The sequence below is a fragment of the Mustelus asterias genome, chromosome 6, assembly GCF_964213995.1.
Source record: "Mustelus asterias chromosome 6, sMusAst1.hap1.1, whole genome shotgun sequence".
Taxonomy (NCBI): Eukaryota; Metazoa; Chordata; class Chondrichthyes; order Carcharhiniformes; family Triakidae; genus Mustelus; species Mustelus asterias.
Window position 1 is genome coordinate 119,430,398 of NC_135806.1, and position 19,747 is coordinate 119,450,144.

At 43.0% G+C, this 19,747-nt stretch overlaps 1 protein-coding gene across 9 annotated transcripts in view; it reads left to right on the forward strand.

Moving 5' to 3' along the window:
- Positions 1-19,747, forward strand: part of LOC144495127 (long-chain-fatty-acid--CoA ligase 1-like) — a 190,326-nt gene that overhangs the window by 37,508 nt on the left and 133,071 nt on the right. For 2 of the 9 annotated variants that reach the window (XM_078215071.1, XM_078215064.1), the window contains exon 2: positions 14,119-14,200. The exons of the other annotated variants lie outside the window; for them this stretch is intronic. The gene's annotated coding sequence lies outside the window, so the exon portion shown is untranslated. The remainder of the gene's footprint in view (positions 1-14,118; positions 14,201-19,747) is intronic. 9 annotated transcript variants of the gene reach the window in all.

The following is a 19,747-nucleotide window of genomic DNA, read 5'->3' on the forward strand; positions in this document are numbered from 1 at the left end:
ATTCTTCATTAAACAGGCGGAACTCACTGTCCACTTTTTCTTTTTTTTTCCTTCCATAACTGAATTGGTCTGAATTGCCGCCGCCATTGTTCTTGCTCATTTCGGACAGATGGAGCTTACGGATTGGATAAAGCAGCTGTCACTCAGTCAATGCAGAGCGGCAATTGGATAACAGATGTCTCAATTGCTGATTCGTTTAATGAACTGTCAGTCACAGGACGGCAGCTCTGATTTGGACAATAGGCTGGTAAAGAGGGCAGGGATTCCCATGGGTCCATCAGACACTGCGCGGAGCGGCAGCAAATGTCCGGCCTGTGGCTTCTGTCCCCGCGTCCGGATCCTGAGTCAACGGCGGGGTTCCGGACGCGGGAGTGTTTTCAGCATCGGGAATCCTGTCCCGCCCCACAGGCTGCGGGCCAGATGTGGCCCGCGGGCCGTAGTTTGGAGACCCCTGTTTTAAACAATGCATTCAACTACCTTTTATTTGTAGCCTCAAGTTGCCACATGACCATTGAAAGTGATTGGCTTTTTGAAAGAAACTTCAGCTGTCAGATACTGGTTGGTAGAGTGCCAGATAACACAATGTTTACTGTAATTTATTGCAGCTTTTCTAACTCCTGATATTTTTTTTTTTGCTGTACTTCTGAAAATGATATTGTAGGACTTTTCCAACAAATTGAGCTATAAACTGGGGTAGGCCACATTAAATTCATTTAACTACATATTTATGTAAATATTACATTCTCCTTTTGAATATTACAGCAGATATTGTTTGTAGTGCATTTAAATGAAGTTCATTTCTGTTCAGAAAACTGATACATTGGCATCGCAATGATAGATTATTGTATTTCCGTTCAGAGCTGTCAGCAGCTGTGACTGATTCATCAAATGGTGCTGTGTTAACACTAGCATATTAAGTAGAGTATGAAAAATAAATGCAGGAGTTGGGGGCGGAAATCACAAATATTTGAAGCTTTAGGGAAGAATGAGGAGCACACTTTAGCAGTGTACTAAAAATGAATATTGCTGAAAAGGGAGACCTGTTGCTAAAGTTTTTCGTCTTGAGCTCATCCGAATAAATGCAAGAATGCTAAATTTCAAACCTCCATAACAATTTGTATTACAGGAGAAAAGGGTGTTTGGTTGGCAATTTGACTCTGAGGCATTGCCATGGAGAAAATAATGTAGAACTAGTCACTGTCCAAACACCAGGGTAATGCAACAAAGGCACAAGGCTTGAACATACGGCTCTCCACGAGAAGAATGTATGCTGCTGCTAGCAAGTGTAAAAGAGCCACATTATTGAGCTAAACTGGTTGTTCGTGTAGTTGTTGGGTCATTCAGGATTGTTCAGTAAGCGATGCCCAATCGCAGAATCACATCTAACAGTCGATGTTTAATTTGGATTTTTGCAAGCATGGGCTGGTTGAGTAGAGTCAGTACTCTGATAGGAACGTGCTGTTTGACTGCAATGGATAAGGGAGTAGTAAGTTCCACTAAGAGGATGCCTCCATCAGTCTGAAAAGACTTTGCCTATCACACAATTGAGCAACATCCATGCCAGTATACCTGGTATTGCGTGGGCCAAGCGTCCCAGTGATTAGTTAATTGTATCCCTAACCATGAATATCCTGAAGGACACCATTAACCAGAAACTTAATTGTCCCAACTATAAGCATACAGTGGTTACAAGAGCAGGTCAGAGGCTGGGAATCCTGCAGCAAGTAGTTCCAACTCCTGACTCCCCAAAGCTTGCCCACAATCTACAAGGCACACACCGGAGCATGATGGAATACTCCCCACATGCCTAGATGAGTGCACTCAAGCTTGATACCATCCAAGATAAAGCAGCCCGCTTGATTTGGTAACCCATCCACTGCCTTAAACATTCTCTCCCTCACAACTGGTGAGCCATTCCTGTCATGTTGACTATCTACAAATGTATTACAGCAATTTACCAAGGCTCCTCTGAAGCTTCTTTCAAACCAATATCCTCTCCTGACATGAAGAATAAGGGTAGCAGTTGGGTCGGAATACCACTACCTTAAGTTGGTCTTTAGTCATGTGCCATCCTGAATTGCAGTTATGTCGCCATTGCTTCTTCATCACTGGGTCAAAATCCTGGAATTCCCTCCCCAACAGCATTCTGGAAGATCCTACACTACAAGGACACTACTAGAACAGTTAGCGATAGGCATCAAATCCTGGCTTTGGTTAGTGATGCCCACATCCCATGAATTAGTAAAAAGGATACTTTGCACATGTATAATGTTGCTCAGCAAGTTACAAGTCTCTCTTTCTTATTATATTGCCTATGTTGTATGTTTTTCATTACTCCAATCTCACTCCCAAATCTACATATGTTAAATTACTTAAATTGACTCGAATGTAAATATTGAGGCACCTTGGGTATTGTCTTGCCAAATGTGGAACAAAATTAACTTTTTCCTTTGCTTCCTATTGTTTGTTCCTGATCCTAAAATTATATATATCCCAGTGCTGTGGTATTCCTTATGTTGTGATGAGTGTGAACATGTGTGGAGAGCAGCATTTTCCTATTGTAAGAAACATTATCCTGAAGAATACTTTAACTCCTATTGGCTGAATCTGACTACTTCCACATGCCTCTCTTGTTAATAGAAACAGTAAGGCCATTCAGCATGGTGCATCTATTTTGTTGTCCAGTTCGATCATGACTGATCTGTCTCTTAACTCCATCTACCTGTCTTGGTTCTGTAATCCTTGATGCCCTTTCTCAACCAAAAAAAAATCCAACTGAGTTTTGAAATTTTCAATTGACCTATCCTAAGCTTATTGAGGGAAGAGGATTCCAGATTTTCACTACCTTTTGTGACTAGTCACACTTGAATGGCCTTGGCTCTAATTTTTAAGGTTATTTCCGTTGGACGGAATAGTTTCTCCCTATCATGTTGTTTAATCATCTTGAGCACCTCCAATAAATCACCCTTAATCTTCTGGGGATGCAAGACTAGTCTGTGCAGGCTGTCATTTATAGTTTAACCCTTTAGCTTCTACTATCCATTTGGTGAATCTGTGATCTATCTAAAAAGATAGATCAAAGTATTTTATTGTGTCCAAAGTGAATGAACTCTCATTTTCCCACATTAAATTCCATCTGCCATTGCTTTGGGCACTCAGTCTATCAATTTTCCTTTGCAACCTTCTGCTCCTATATAGTATGTTTAGTGTGTCACCTAACTAGGGGAATTTCACAGTAACTTCATTGCAGTGTTCATGTAAGCCTTACTTGTGATTGATAAACTTTTAACTTCTTGTATCAAGTAACTTAACTATATGGCCAATCCTTAAAGAAATAATGATAATTTGAGTTCCCAGGAAATATCCCTGGAGGTGAACTGTTTGAGTATAATTTTGGCTTCTGTACATTATTCTGAAATCTTATTTTACTGTCCTTCACTGAAGACAGGAGAATTTGGTGCACATCCGCAATATTTTGAGGTTGACTCTAGTGTTTGTCCCCTTTTTATAACAGTGACACTTCATACTTCATTGAATGTGAAGAGCCTGTATGAATCCAGGTTTTGCCCTCACTTGCTCCCCAATACCATCTTCCTGACTTTCTGTTTCTTCATGTCTCTTACTCTTTGCCTATGAAGGTACGGGTTCTGGGTCAAAGGAAACTGTGCCAATGGAAAATGGCTGTTTGCCATGAACCTGTAACACTGAGCATCTCGTATCTGGCACACATTGTCATTTATAATTTATTTTAATGTGAGCATAAGGAATTTGAAAAGGTTATATGAGGACAAGTTGCTTCAACAAGGCTTGTATACTCTTGAATATAAAATATTAATACATGATCTCAGTGAGGTATTTTAAGATGATCAAAGGAGTTGATTTCTACCTACCCTATTTCCTCTGGTGCAAAGAGCCTAGATCAAGGAGGCATAACTTTAAAATGAGAGCTGCGCCTTTCCAGGCTGATGGAACACACTTCCTCCACTGCACCCTCCCCCCCCCCCCCCCCCCCGACTCCCCAAAGCATGTCCCTCATTTACAGGATACAAAGTCAGGAGTGGGATGGAATACTCCCCACTTGCCTGGGTGAGTGCAACTCCAACAATACTCAAGAAGCTCGACACCATCCTGGACAAAATAACCTGCTTGATTGGCACCCCATTTGCAAACATTCACTCCCTCCACCACTGATGCACAGTGAAAGCTTGTAAATTGAGTTATGTTGCAGATCAGCCATGATCAAAATGAACGGCAGAAAAGGCTCAATAAGCTAAATGGTATGCTTCATCTTGTTTCTGTGATTGAATTAGATTATGCTGGGGCCTACAATTAGTTTAAGTTGAAGTGATATATTGTTGCTTTCAATAACCTGAGCCCTTTCGCTATGATTCTGAGAGTTATTTGTGACGCTGTTTAGTTTAAGGCCAGTATTAAGCAAATTCATTGGGAAAATCTAAACTTGTATAGAGGAAGAGTCTCATCTTTTTAGTGCTCCTGGCCCTAAGGTGATAGAATAACATTATTGGCTCCAGTACAAGAGCTGGAGTAATGCAACACTGCAGAATCCAAAGCGTCTCTACGTAGATTGAAGATGCCTGTTATTACTAGCATGATTTTGTGTCTCTGCACATTTCGATATGAAAAAGAACAAAAGTTTTGCATTTTGCCTGTCATGATCTCAGGAGGTCCCAATTTGCTCTACTGCTAGTTAGACTTTTGGGGTGTAGTCACCTGCCTGTTGGATGGAATTGTGGTGGGTGGCTGGTGATGGCAAAGTGGTAATCCAGGCAATAAGTGCTGGTCCAACCACTGACGCCCATGTCTCATGAATGAATGAAAAAAGGCTAATGCTCTGGAGACATGGGTTCAAATCCCACCACAGCAGCAGGTGGAATTTCAATTCAAGTAATAAAATCTGGAATTGATAGTCACCACTACTGAGATTATGAAACTGGCATCGGTATTGAAAAAAAAAAACTTTTACCAAGTTCACTAATCTCCTTTTTGGGGAAGGAAATCTGTCATCCTTGCATGGTCTGGCCTACATATGCCTCCAGATCCACAGCAATATGGTTGACTCTTAACTGCCCTTTGGAATGGCCTAGCAAGTCACTCAGTTCAAGGGCAATTAGGTATGGGCAATAAATGCTGGCCTTGCCAGTGATGTCCACGTCCCATGAAAGAATAAGTAAAATCAAGACTTAATGATCTTGTTCTAATTGCTAAAGGCAGTTGAATTATGGTTCTATCTGTCCACATCCAATGATGTTCCTGAGCCTGGTATGCGGCAAATACAGTTTAAGATGGATGAGGTGACTTCCTTTTTTTGTTTTGTTTTCAGTCTTCTGAAGGTGTTTTGTGCTGGAGTTGACTTCTATGGTTTCTGGTTGCCACCTGATGTTTTAATCAAATAGCCATTTTTGATGTGAATCCAGTTGATGAATAACAATGAGATAACTGTTCAACAATTGTGGACTTCACAGCTGATCCCAGTCCTGTCCTCGCTTACCTGGTGTCACCTACAAAAGAAGGATCAGGCAAAGACCTTGGTCCTGATTTCAACTGTGGACAGCTTTTTGGTGGGTGAAGAATCCTACCCTGGCTCCAGAAATCATGCTATTATTTATTTAACTCCAGGCATTAAAAAAAAAAAATCCTGTTGTCCAATTTCCCATCTATTTCAGAGGACAATTGTGCAATCCACTGGCATCGGGTAGAAGATGTGATAGACTGTGGAGGTATTAGAATCATTATGATTTTACAGTGCAGAAGGACTGTAATTGCAGGAGGAAAAGGAGGCCATTTGACCTGTCATACCTGTACTGACTCTTGAAAGTGCTATCTGATTTAGTCCCACTGACCAATTAAGCCCCCACATTCCTGCAAACTAGGTTTGCTTCAAATATCAGTCCACTCGTATTCCAGATCAGAAAACCCCTCTATGAAATAATTCCTTTGAATATCCCCTCCATTCTATTTAAAGTTTTAAATCTGGTGACTTACCCACCAAAGGAATACAGTTTCTTTCTAGTTGCTTTATCAAAACTCTTCATAACTTTGAGTACTTCTAATCCACCTCCCCTTAACCTTCTCAGCTCTAAGAAGAATAATCCCAGCTTCTCTAATCTCTCTACATAACTGAAGTCCTTCACCCGGTACCATCTTGGTAAACCTCCTGTTTGCATTCACCAATATCTTATCATTTCTTAAGTGTGTTGCCTAGAATGCTACACAATGCTCCAGCTGAGACTTAAACATCTGAGCATGACTGCCTTGTTTTTGTACACAATGTCTCTAATTACAAAGGATTCTTTATGCTACATTAACTGCCTTATCGACTTGCCTTTTCACCTTCAAGGATTTGAGAATGTGCACCCTTGGGTTTCTCTACTCTTGCACCTCCTTGGAATAGTCCCACTAGATTGTACAGTCTCTTCTTTTTGCTTCTCCCAAAGTGTATCATATCACACTCCCTGCATTAAACTGCTTCTCAGCCATTCGCTAGTCTGTCTACGTCTATACGAAGTCTGTTACTATCCTGCTCCTTCCTATTATCTGCAAAATGCAGAAATTGTACTCTGTATACAGATTGAGGCTGTTTATGTATAACAAGATAAGCCTATTACCATCCCTGGAGATTATGTTGCATACTTCTCTGCAGTTAAAAAAAAAAAATCTGTTAGCCACCACTCTTCCTGCCTTATAGTCCTTCGCCAGTTGGGTATGCACATTACCACTATAAATCCCATGTAGTTCTATTTTCTGGCATAGACCGGCACTTTATCAATTGCCTTTAAAAGTCTGTATCTGTGCAACAACCACCATGTGGCCACCTTCAACTCATTTGTTATTTTGTCAAAAGAGCTTAGTTAGGTTAGTCGAACCTCTTGTCAGGCCCCAAAGCCTGTCCACCAACTACAAGGCACAAGTCAGAAGTACAACAGAATGTTCCCCACTGTGCAGCTCCATCAACATACCAGAAGTTTGCACCATCTAGGACATAGTAGCCGACTTGATTAGCACCCGATCCAACACCCTAAACACTCACTGCCCTCTTCCCCTGGAGCACAGTGGCAGTAGCTTTCACCATTTACAAGATGTACTGCAGCAACTCATCAAAGTTCCTTCAGTAGCACCCTCTAAACCTGTGACCTCTACCGCCTAGAAGAATAAAGGCAGCAGCTACAAGGGAACATCACCACCTCCAAGCCCCACACCATCCTGACACGAAATATTTTGCTGTTCCTTCACTGTCGCTGGGTCAAATTCCTGGAATTCTTTAACTGAGAACACTATGGGTGTACCTACAACACGTGGACTGTAGTAGTTCAAAAAGACAGCACACCTCAATCTCGGACAATTACAGATGGATGATAAATGCTGACCTTGCCAGTGACACCCACACCCCATGAACAAATATGTTAAATAAAATCTGCTGGCTCTTATTTACCCAGGCTGCTCCGAGTGAGAATTAATTTTGTCCCTGACAACGAAAATAACAAACTCATTTATGCTTAACCTTTAATGAAGTACATTCCAAGATGCTTCGGGCGAACATTAAACAAAATTAGGTACTGAGTCACTTGAGAAGATGTTTGGGCAGATGGCCCAAAAATTAATTAAAGAGTTGAGTTTAAGGAATATCTTAAAAGGAGGAAAGAGAGGTAGAAAGGAAGAGAGATGTCAGGTGGGAATTTCAGAGCTTAGTGCCTCAGCAAATGAAGGCACGAGCACCCATGGTGAATCGGGGATGACACAGTAAGAAGTTTAACAACACCAGGTTAAAGTCCAACAGGTTTATTTGATAGCAAATGCCACTAGCTTTCGGAGCGCTGCCCCTTTGTCAGGTGGAAGGGGCAGCGCTCCGAAAGCTAGTGGCATTTGCTCCCAAATAAACCTGTTGGACTTTAACCTGGCGTTGTTAAATTTCTTACGGTGTTTACCCCAGTCCAACGCCGGAATCTCCACATCATGAATCAGGGATGCTCAAGGCCAGAATTAGATGACCACAGGATTGAGGCAGGAGGAAATTACACGGGATGGGGTGAGGCATTGGACGGGTTTGAAAGCCTCGGATAAGAATTTGAACTTAAGATTTTACTTGAGTGGAAAGCAAGGGTTGAGAGTTCAATCCTTTTGCTGGGGCCTTTAATTAACTAAGTCATAATGCTCATTTGGAGAGCCAGTGCAGAAATGATGGGCCAAATGGCCTCCCTCTGCACCGTAATGATTCTGTGAAACCAATGTCAGTCAATAAGCACAAGGGTGATAGATGAATGGGATTTGGTGTGAGGGCTGCAGGGGTTTGGATGATTTCTTGTTTGTCTGGTCTCCTACATTCTACCCTTACCAATGTGCTGTAATAGCCAAGTCAAGAGGTAACAAAAGGCATGAATGTACGTTTCCGCTCCGGCAGATGCAAATTCAGGCGATGTTATGAAGCTGTTGATGGAGACCAAGTATCTGGTTGGGATCTCTCATTAAGACACCTTGCCACCAGAGTGTTTAAACATACACCTCCAGACGCTGAAAGATGCCCTCATAAGAACAGGATATAGCGCTCGACTCATCGATCAACAGTTCCGACGCGCCACAGCGAAAAACCGCACCGACCTCCTCAGAAGACAAACACGGGACACAGTGGACAGAGTACCCTTCGTCGTCCAGTACTTCCCTGGAGCGGAGAAGCTACAGCATCTCCTCCGGAGCCTTCAACATGTCATTGATGAAGACGAACATCTCGCCAAGGCCATCCCCACACCCCCACTTCTTGCCTTCAAACAACCACGCAACCTCAAACAGACCATTGTCCGCAGCAAACTACCCAGCCTTCAGGAGATCAGTGACCACGACACGACACCACACAACCCTGCCACAGCAACCTCTGCAAGATGTGCCGGATCATCGACACGGATGCCATCATCTCACGTGGGAACACCATCTACCAGGTACACGGTACCTACTCTTGCAACTCGGCCAACGTTGTCTACCTGATACGCTGCAGGAAAGGATGTCCCGAGGCATGGTCCATTGGGGAAACCATGCAGACGCTACGACGACGGATGAATGAACACCGCTCGACAATCACCAGGCAAAACTGTTCTCTTCCTGTGGGGGAGCACTTCAGCAGTCACGGGCATTCAGCCTTGGATCTTCAGGTAAGCGTTCTCCAAGGCGGCCTTCACGACACACGACAGCGCAGAGTAGCTGAGCAGAAACTGATAGCCAAGTTCCGCACACATAAGGACAGCCTAAACCGGGATGTTGGATTTATGTCACATTATCAGTAACCCGCACAGCTTGCCTCCTGGGCTTGTAGAATCTCACTAGCTGTTCTGTCTGGAGACAATACACATCTCTTTAACCTGTGCTGAATGCTCCCTCCACCCACATTATCTGTACCTTTAAGACCTGGCTGGATGTAGAGATTTGCATTCTAATTAGTATTCTGTAACTTGATTTCTGTGTCTGTGCACTGTTGGAGAACAGATATCCACCCCATCTGACGAAGGAGCTGTACTCCGAAAGCTTGTGGTATTTGCTACCAAATAAACCTGTTGGACTTTAACCTGGTGTTGTGAGACTTCTTACTGAGCTTAAATTATATCATGGTGAAACTCCTTTTTATAGTTGTTCAGAAGCATGAGCTGAAATGATGACTGTGGCTTATAAAGTCAGAGAGCATTTGTTTATTTTTGGAATTTGTGTGTAATTGACTACCTGTATTGAAGGAAATGAGAAACGTACTGTGTTCATGTACAGTGAGATGTTGAACTGAACCATGTTGACACAACTTGATCCATGGTCTTCATTCAGGCAGCCAATCTCAACTAGGTTAATTTAGTTGATATCATTGTCCCCAGGATGGGTTTGTGCGAGGGAGCAATTGACTTGGTTATCAGTTGCTGACCACTATTTTGTAATCTTGCCTAGATTTGTGTAAACACAGTAAGAGTTTTAACAACACCAGGTCGAAGGAAGGAACAGCGCTCCGAAAGCTAATGGTATTTGCTACTAAATAAACCTGTTGGACTTTAACCTGGTGTTGTTAAAACTTTTATTGTGTTTACCCCAGTCCAACACCGGCATCTCCACATCATGACGACCATAGATTTGTGTAAGTCATGGGTCAACTTGGTGGTCACTCTTCACCTTGCCTAAATGTGTGCAGCTCCAACAACACTCAAGAAGCTTGTCACCATCCAGGACAAAGCAGCCCGCTTGATTGAGATTCCATTCCCCCCCCACTGATGCACTGTGGCAGCAGTATGTACCACTTACAAGGTGCCACTGCAGGAACTCACCAAGGCTTCTTGGACAGCACCTTCCAAACTCACACTTAATACCATCTAAAAGGACAAGAGCGGCAGATGCATGGAACACCACCACCTGGAACTTCCCCTCCGAGCTACTCGCCATCCTGACTTGGAAATATATCACTGTTCCTCCTCTGTTGCTGGATCAAAGTCCTGGAATTCCCTCCCTAACCACACTCTGGGTGTACCTAAGCCACATGGACTACAGCTCACCACAACCTTCTTGAGGGCAATTGGAGATTGGAATTAAGTGCTGTCCTAGCCAGCATTGCCCACATCCCATGAGTGGATTTTTAAAAAAAGTTTTAGGACCAACCTCAGCTGTGATAGTTCCTCACATTTAAAATCACCCAGGATATCCATGGTTTAGCCTGCAATATGTCCCATTGTTAGAGCCCTATCCTGAGCCTGGAAAGAAACAGAAAAAGATTAATTATCATCTCTTGGCAGCCTTTGCCTGAACTGCTGGTTTGTGACCTTTCCTCCAGAGTAGCACTGCCTGTTCTGCAACACTAAATACTTCTGTTGTTTAGTATTCCATAGGATCATGTGTTGCTTCCTCATACCTTTCTTTGCTCAATGATTGCCTCTACTGCCTGTCAATTTACACAATGGTGTCAATGTTCTTGAAATCCTAGCTAAGGTAGTACAAATGGACGATTAGCTATTACCTGTGGGTGAGGGAAGAGAATGTGCATCTGTTCCAGGTCACCAAGGCAGGTGAAAGTGACTTCTGGAAACTTCTTTACTGTTGGATCAACATTTATTATCTGATTAACTTCTGTGGCGGAGTTTACACTTGCACGTGAATTGTGGAATGTACATGAAACATGGGAACATGATGGAAATGCAGACAAAAATTGTCTTTTCCCACTTCTCCCAATTGCCAATATGTTTGTAGCATTTGTTAGTTTGATTTGTGAAAGCACTATCATTCATCGTTCTGTTTAAAAACTCAAGTTTGAAATAACTAAATGATTTATGAATGAAGTTTGAAACAGTACTGGAGTTGGTCAGATATTTTAGTGGCTTTTTGGTATGAAATATGTTTAAAAATGCTGATTGCGAGATATGTTCATGAAAGTGGAGACAAGTGAAGAGCCAAAAATGGATTCAATTTGTTATTCAGTGACTATTTTTCAGTATCAGTTACTTTCTTTGTATCTGGCAAGACATTGTTAGGTTATTAATCTTTTGTTTTATAGTTGCAATAAATTGAACTTCATGTTAAGGGGCCATAGTAACCTTGAGTGAGACTTCATCATTTAGAAACATATTACTGCTTGTATAATAATTGCTAATCCTAAAGTGTCTTAGTTCTACATGGGCTGGTTACTGTAAAAACAAACAAATAATGTCTCAAAACAAGCCCAGGCAAGTTGTGGGGGTTACAGATAGTGTGACATGAACCCAAGATCCCGGTTGAGGCTGTACTCGTGTGTGCGGAACTTGGCTATCAGTTTTTTGCTCGGCGATTCTGCATTGTTGTGTGTCGTGAAGGCCACCTTGGAGAACGCTTACCCAAAGATCAGAGGCTGAATGCCCGTGACTGCTGAACTGTTCCCTGACAGGAAGAGAACACTCTTGCCTGGTGATTGTCGAGAGGTGTTCATTCATCCGTTGTTGTAGCGCCTGCATGGTCTCCATGCATTATATCCATATAAACCACATCTACTGCTTTCCCTTCGTCAATGTGTTTAGTCACATTTTCGAAGAACTCCACCAGGCTCGTAAGGCACGATCTGCCTTTGACAAAGCCATGCTGAGTATTCTTGAGCATACTAAACCTCTCTAAATGCTCATAAATCTTGTCCCTCAGGATCTTCTCCATCAGCTTACCAACCACTGAGGTTAGACTCACCGGTCTGTAATTTCCTGGGCTATCCCTATTACCCTTCTTGAAAATAGGAACCACATCCACAATCCTCCGGCACCTCTCCCGTCTCCATCGATGACGCAAAGATCATTGCCAGAGGCTCTGCAATCTCTTCCCTCGCCTCCCACAGTAACCTGGGGTACATCCCATCCGGACCCGGCGACTTATCTATCTTGATGCCATTCAAAGATTCCAGCACAGCCTCTTTGTTAAAGTCCACATACTCAATCTTTTCAGTCCACCGCAAGCCCGCAGTACATCCACCTAGGTCCTTCTCCTCTGTGAAAACTGAGGCAAAATACTCATTAAGCACCTCTGCCATTTCTACTGGTTCCGTACAGATTTTCCCGCCTTCACTTTTTATAGGCCTTATTCCTTCACACCTCATCCTTTTACTCTTCACATATTTATAGAACGCCTTAGGGTTTTCCTTAATCCTACCTGCCAAGGCCTTCTCGTGACCCCTTCTGGCTCTCCTAATTTCCTCCTTTAGTCCCTTCCTACAAGCCGTATACTCATCTAGATCCCTATCTTCGTCCAGCTCTCTGACCTTTTGTATGCTTTCCTTTTCTTCTCGACTAGGTCCTGCACAGTTTTCGTGCACCACGGTTCCTTTAACCTACCAACTCCTCCCTGTCTGCTCGGAACGTTGTCCTGTAGAACTCTAGACAGACATTCCTTGAAAAACTGCCACCTCTCTTCAGTACATTTCCCCGAGAATACCTCCTTCCAATTTACTCCTCTAATTTGCTGCCTTATGTCTTCATATTTCCCCTTACTCCATATAAATGCTTTCCACGTTTGCCTGATCCTCTCTTTTTCCAATGCAAGCATAAAGGAGATAGAGTTATAATCGCTATCACCAAGATGCTCTCCCACTGAGAGATCTGACACCTGTCCAGGTTCATTGGTCAGTATCAGATCAAGGACAGCCTCTCTTGTAGGCTTGTCCACATGCTGAGTCAGGAAACCCTCCTGAACACACCTAACGAATGCCTCCCCATCCAATTCCCTTGCCCTAGGGATATTCCAATCTATGTTTGGGAAATGAAAGTCTCCCATCACAACAACTCTGCTATTATTGCAACTCTCCAGGATCTGTTTCCCTATCTGCTCCTCCACCTCCCTGTTACTATTGGGCGGCCTATAGAAAACTCCCAGCAAAGTGATCGACCCCTTCCCACTCCGAACTTCCACCCACAGAAACTCTGTAGACAATCCCTCCACAGCATACATATTGTTCTATTATTTGAAGAAAGCAGTTTTTTGTTAATCTAGTAGGTTAGATTTACAGTGCTGAGTAAAGCTACAATGACAGAACGAGAGCACCAATTACTGACCAAACTTCATTCCAGAAGGGATTGTGGGGGAGAGTCACAGACTTCCAATGCATAGTTCGGCTGCATTCCCATTTGTGTAATGCACAAATTCGCCCACATTGGCTAGAGTTGTTCAGCTACTTGTCTTGCTCTATTGTGACTTCTTTAGTTGTGTGATGTCATGATTTTTGTATTTGTGTGGTCAATTTTGTGAGTAATCATGAAACTTTAAAGGCGGAGGTTTGTAGGGTGGCTACAGTAGCCACATAGTTTATGGTAAGTGTTTTTTTCAGATGTTTGTGATGTAATCGATGCAACTGGGAGTCTGTACATGCAGCAGCATCTGTGCAGGGCAAATGGGTATTAAGACATAGTATAATATTATTATACATAATATAATAGTTCTCCAAACCTAATAGCATGGCTTACTTCTGCTACTATTCCATTATGTTCATAAAAGAACTTGCTTCATGACATGTCCTGAACCAAAACATTTACCTGTAACATACTTCACCTTTTTAATCTTCTGTGTAAAATAAAAATTTTAAAAGTGAGCAATTGAAAGAAAAACTTGCAATTTAAAAAAAAATGTCTTTCACTACCTCAGAACCTCCAAGGCACCTCAGAAAATGAAGGACTCTGACATGGCACAACCAATTTGCAGACAGCAAGTTCCCACAAACAGCAATGTAAGGATGACCTGATGAACTGTTTTCAGTGATAACTGGTTCAGGGACAAACATTGGCCTGGACACCAGGGATAACTTCCCAGTTCTTTTGAAATAGTGCCATGGGATCTCTTATGTCCACATGAAACAGATGGGACCTTGATTTGACATAGAAACATGCATAGAAAATAGAAGCAGGAATAGGTCCTTCAGGCTTGCTCTACCATTCATTATGATCATGGCTGATCATACAATTCAATACCCTGATCCCACCTTCCCCACTATATCCCTCAATCTCTTCAGCCCCAAGAGCAATCTAATTCCTTCCTGAAATCACACAACGTTTTGGCCTCAACTACTTTGTGCTGGTGAATTCCACAGATTCACCACTCTCTGGCTGAATCCTAAAAGGTTTACCTCTTATCTTCAAATGATGACCCCTAGTTCTGGACCTCAGCACCTTCAGGAACATTCTTTCTGAATCTACCCTGTCGAATCCTGTTTCAATTTTATAAGTTTCTATGAGATTCCCTCTCGCACTTCTAAACTTCACTGAATATAATCCTAACTGACTTAGTCTCTCCTTATATGACAGACCTGCCATCCCAGGAATCAGCCTGGTAAACCTTCACTGCACTCCCTCCATAGCAAGAACATCCTTTCTTGGATAAGGACACCAAAACTGCACACAATACTCCAGGTGTGGCCTCACCAATGCCAAATGCAACTGCAGTAAAATATCACAATTCCTCAAATCCTCTTGCTATAAACGCCAACATACCATTTGCCTCCTTTACCTGCATGCTTGCCTCCAATGACTGATGCATAAGGACACCAAGGTTTTGCTGAGAATCCACCCCTCTCAATTTACACCCATTCAAATAATCTGCCTTCCTATTATTACTACCAAAATGGTACTACATTATACTGCATCTGTCAGCCTGTCCAAATCACACTGAAACATCTCTGCCTCCTCCTCCCAGCTCCCCCTCCCACCCAACTTTGTATCATCGTCAAATTTGAAGACCATACATTTAGCTCCCTCCTCCAAATCATTAATATATGATGTGAATAGTTAGGGTCCTAGCGCAGACCCCTGTGGTGCCCCGCTAGTTACTGCTTGTCAATCAGAAAAGGACTCATTTATTCCAATTCTTTGATCCCTATCTGCTAACCAGCTTTCTATCCATCTTGACACTACCTGCAATCCCATGCGCTTTAACTTTACATAGTAATCTGCTATGTGAGACTTCGTTGAAAGCCTTCTGAAAGTCGAAATAAACCACATCTACCTGTTCTCCCTGGTCAACTCTATTGGTTACAACCTCAAAAGAATTTCAGTAGATTTGTCAAGCACGATTTCCCTTTTGTAAATCCATGCTAACTTTGATTACCACTGTTTTCCAAATGCTGTGCTATGAAATCCTTGATAATGGACTCTAGCAGCTTCCCTACTACCAATGAGTCATTTGATAGGAAGGTTTTCTGATAGTTCGGCACTCACTCAATACTGTACTGGAGTTTGCACCTAAGCTAACCCTCTAACAATGTATTGTGTTTCCTGTGGTATTCTAGAATGATTACAGCAGGGAAGGACTTGGCCTGCAAGTCCATGCTGGCATTCTGTAAGAGCAGTTTTGCTAGTTCCCCTCCCCTTCCCTGGTCCGGTAGCTCAGCAAGCTTTTTCCCCTTCAGTTGCTTATCCAGTTCACTTTTGAAAACAACGATTGAACCTCCTTGGTGCATTCCAGATTGCAATCACTTAAAATGTAAAATAAATGTTCCTCCTGTTGCCTTTGATTCCTTTGGCTAAAATCCTTAAATTGATGTCCGTTGTTTCTTGATTCATCTGCCGATGGGAACAGTTGCTGTCCAGACATCTCGTGATTTTGACTACCTCTATCAAAGCCCTTCTTGAGTTTCCCTGATCCAGCGAGACCAACCCCAGCCTCTCCGATCTAGCCACGTAGTTCCTCATATTTTAGTAATGTTTTGTACTACATATTGTTGTCATGAATCTCTATCCAGCAGTATCATAATCATACTGTCACTGTTAAAGAGAATAAGATCTTCTGCACAGATTAGAGGTTTGAAAGTCTTTTCAGCACTTTGTGGGTTTGGAAAGTGAATTTCTATAGGTAATGTGTTTTCACGGACCATTTTATAGCTCTACTGGTACTTGCACTGAGCTTTCTTCCTGATTTAATGCTGGTGCCAGTCTTAAATGACTGAAAGATCTTTCCACAGCTAGAGGAACTAACTGCATGCATTTGACAACTACAGAAGTAATGGGTGGGATTTTATGGTCTCGCTTGTCCCGAAACCGTAAAATCCTGCCTGAAGTCGATGGACCTTTCCAGTGTCTGCCGCTCGCCTGCTCTGATTTTCCCCTGGGTGGGTGGGGTGGTAAAATTCCAGCCAATGTGTTTGTTTCTGTTAGCTAGTCATTCTTTGGACAGAGCAAGAATGGAGGAAAATCTTGTGTGAAGCAACGAACAAAAAAAAACTCACTCATAGTAATTTGCAAGTGATGTAAAATGAAGCAATTTCTGCAGAAATATTGTTTCTTGGAAGAAAGTTATGAGGTGAGGGGTCAGGAGTAGTTGAGAATATTTATTTGGTATCCGAATCCATATCGTTTTACTTGATACAGGGAGAAAGTATTTGTCAATGAGAATAGCCTTTGACAGTGAAATGATTTGCTTTGACCTTTTTGAAGCTAATTGTGGAGGGTTATATCTAACCCTCTGTTCTGTGAATATCGCCCTGACTAACCTCAGAAGCAATAAGGGGACAGCAATGACATACAATGGAATCTTTGCCTGTCTGGGTGTCTCTCTCTTTTTGTCTCATTCAGTTGCACATTGGCTTTCTAAACTTTGGAAGGCGACTGGAGAGTCGGTGCAGACCTGATGGGCCAAATGGCCTCTTCTGCATTGTAGGGATTCTATGGTTAATGACATAGAACATAGAATCTTTACAGTGCAGAAGGAGGCCATTTGGCCCATCGAGTCTGCACTGACCACAATCCCACCCAGGCCCTATTCCTGTAACCCCACGTATTTACCCTGGTAGTCCCCCTGACACTATGGGGCAATTTAGCATGGCCAATCCACCTGATCCGCGCACACCTTTTGGATTGTGGGAGAAACCAGAGCACCTGGAGGAAACCCACACAGACTCGGGGCGAACGTGCAGACTCAGCACAGTGACCCGAGGCCAGAATTGAACCTAGGTCCCTGGTGCTGGTGAGGCAGCAGTGCTGACCACTGTGCCGCCCACAAAATATTTGACCCTTGGCCTTTTTTAAAATTGTGGGACTAAAGATCAAATATAAGAACAAAAAAAAACTGGAAATATTCAGCAAGTCGGGCGGCATCTGTAAAGAGAGAAACAGAGTTATGTTTTAGATCGAGGACCTTCCTTTAGAACTCTTTCTCTCTCCACAGATGCTGTCAGACCTGCTGAACATTTCCAAAATTTTGTCTGTTTCATATTTCCAGCATCTGCAGTGCTTTGCTTCTGTCAGATACATCAACAGTTGGGATGAAAGTATACTTTACTAGCGGTAAGGGCTGAGAAAAGTGTTTGCATTTGCTGAACATAGTGCAAAAACCGAACTTAATTTAATACTGATGGCCACTGTTTGGTGGTGTGATGCAATAGGAAAATGTAGCGGAGGTGTTTTAATGAGATTAAGCAAGCGCTCAATACTTGAGGCTTGAAATGGAATGGAAACAATTGCTGAGCACATGCATCCACCATTTGAAGCATGAAACATATATTGAGCTGTTATTTTTATGCTTGTGTTTCGAGCTGAAATGGCCATCGATTTACCAAATTTTAAAATATCTGGATATTTGGTAAGGGCATTTAGCTACTTGTATATCTTGAAATGATGAAGTAAAAATTGACTTCAATTTTTTTTTTATTTCTTTCATGGGATGTGGGCTGTTATTGGCAAGGATAGAATTTGTTGCCCATCGCTAATTGCCCTTGAGAAGGTGGTGGTGAGCACCACCTTGAGCTACACACACTGCTGTTTTGAAGGGAGTTCCAGAATTTTGACCCAGCAACAGTGAAGGAATGACATTAGTTCCAAGTTGGGATGCTGAGTGACTTGGAGGGGAACTGCCAGGTGATGGTCTTCTGGCATGCATCTGCTGCCCTTGAGGTCGCAGGTTTGGAAGTTGCTGTCAAAGGAACTTTGGTAAGTTGCTGCAGTGTAGTGCAGAAGCAAATCCGTGTGTTCCCCAACCGGAAACCATGGATGAACAGGGATATCCAGTGCTTGCTGAAGTCCAGGTCTGAGGTGTTCAAGTCAGGCGACACTGACCTATACAAGAAAGCCAGATATGATCTAAGGAGATCCATCAAAGATGCCAAAAGACAATACCGGACCAAGCTAGAGTCCCAGGCTAGCCACACTGACACCAGCCGACTATGGTGAGGTCTGCAAGACATAACAAGCTACAAGATGAAGGCATGTAAAATCGCCAGCTCCAACAAACCCCTCCCTGATGAGCTCCATGCATTCTACGCCCGTTTTGAGCAAACTATCAGCGAGAGCATGCCCTCCACACTGGATGAACCTGTATCTGGGGTCACCATTGCAGATGTCAGAGCAGCTCTCTTGAAGGTCAACCCACGGAAAGCAACTGGCCCGGATGGGGTACCAAGATGAGCACTCAAATCCTGCGCGGATCAGCTGGTGGAGGCATTCACCGACATCTTCAACCTCTCTTTACAACAATATGAGGTTCCCTATCTGCTTCAAGAAGACGACCATCATCCCGGTACCTAAGAAAAACCAAGCAGCGTGCCTTAATGGCTATCGGCTGGTGGCTCTGACATCCACCATTATGAAGTGCTTCAAAAAGTTAGTCATGGCACGAATCAATTCCAGCCTCCCGGACTCATCTGGATCCACTACAATGTGCCTACTGCTGCAGCAGGTCCACAGCAGACGCCATTTCCCTGGCACTGCATTCAACCCTGGAGCACCTAGAAAACAAGGACACCTATGTCAAACTCCTATTTATTGACTACAGCTCAGCCTTCAATGCTTATTCCCAGGAAACCCATCTCCAAACTCTGTGGCCTGGGCCTCGGCACCTCACTCTGCGACTGGATCCTGAACTTCCTAACTCACAGACCACAATCAGTAAGGATAGGCAACAACACCTCCTCCACGATCATCCTCAACACTGGTACCACACAGCTATGTTCTCAGCCCCCTACTGTACTCCTTTTATACACCTATGACTGTGCACCAAATTCCCCTCCAATTCGATTTTCAATTTTGCTGACGACGCCACCGTAGTGGGTCGGATTTCAAACAATGACTAGACGGAATATAGGAATGAGATAGAGAATCTGGTGAACTGGTGCAGCGACAATAATCTCTCCCTCAATGTCAACAAAACAAAGGAGATTGTCATCGACTTCAAGGAAACGTAAAGGAGAATATGCCCCTGTCTACATCAATGGGGACGAAGTAGAAAGGGTCGAGAACTTCAAGTTTTTAGGTGTCCAGATCACCAACAACTTGTTCTGGTCCCCCCAAGC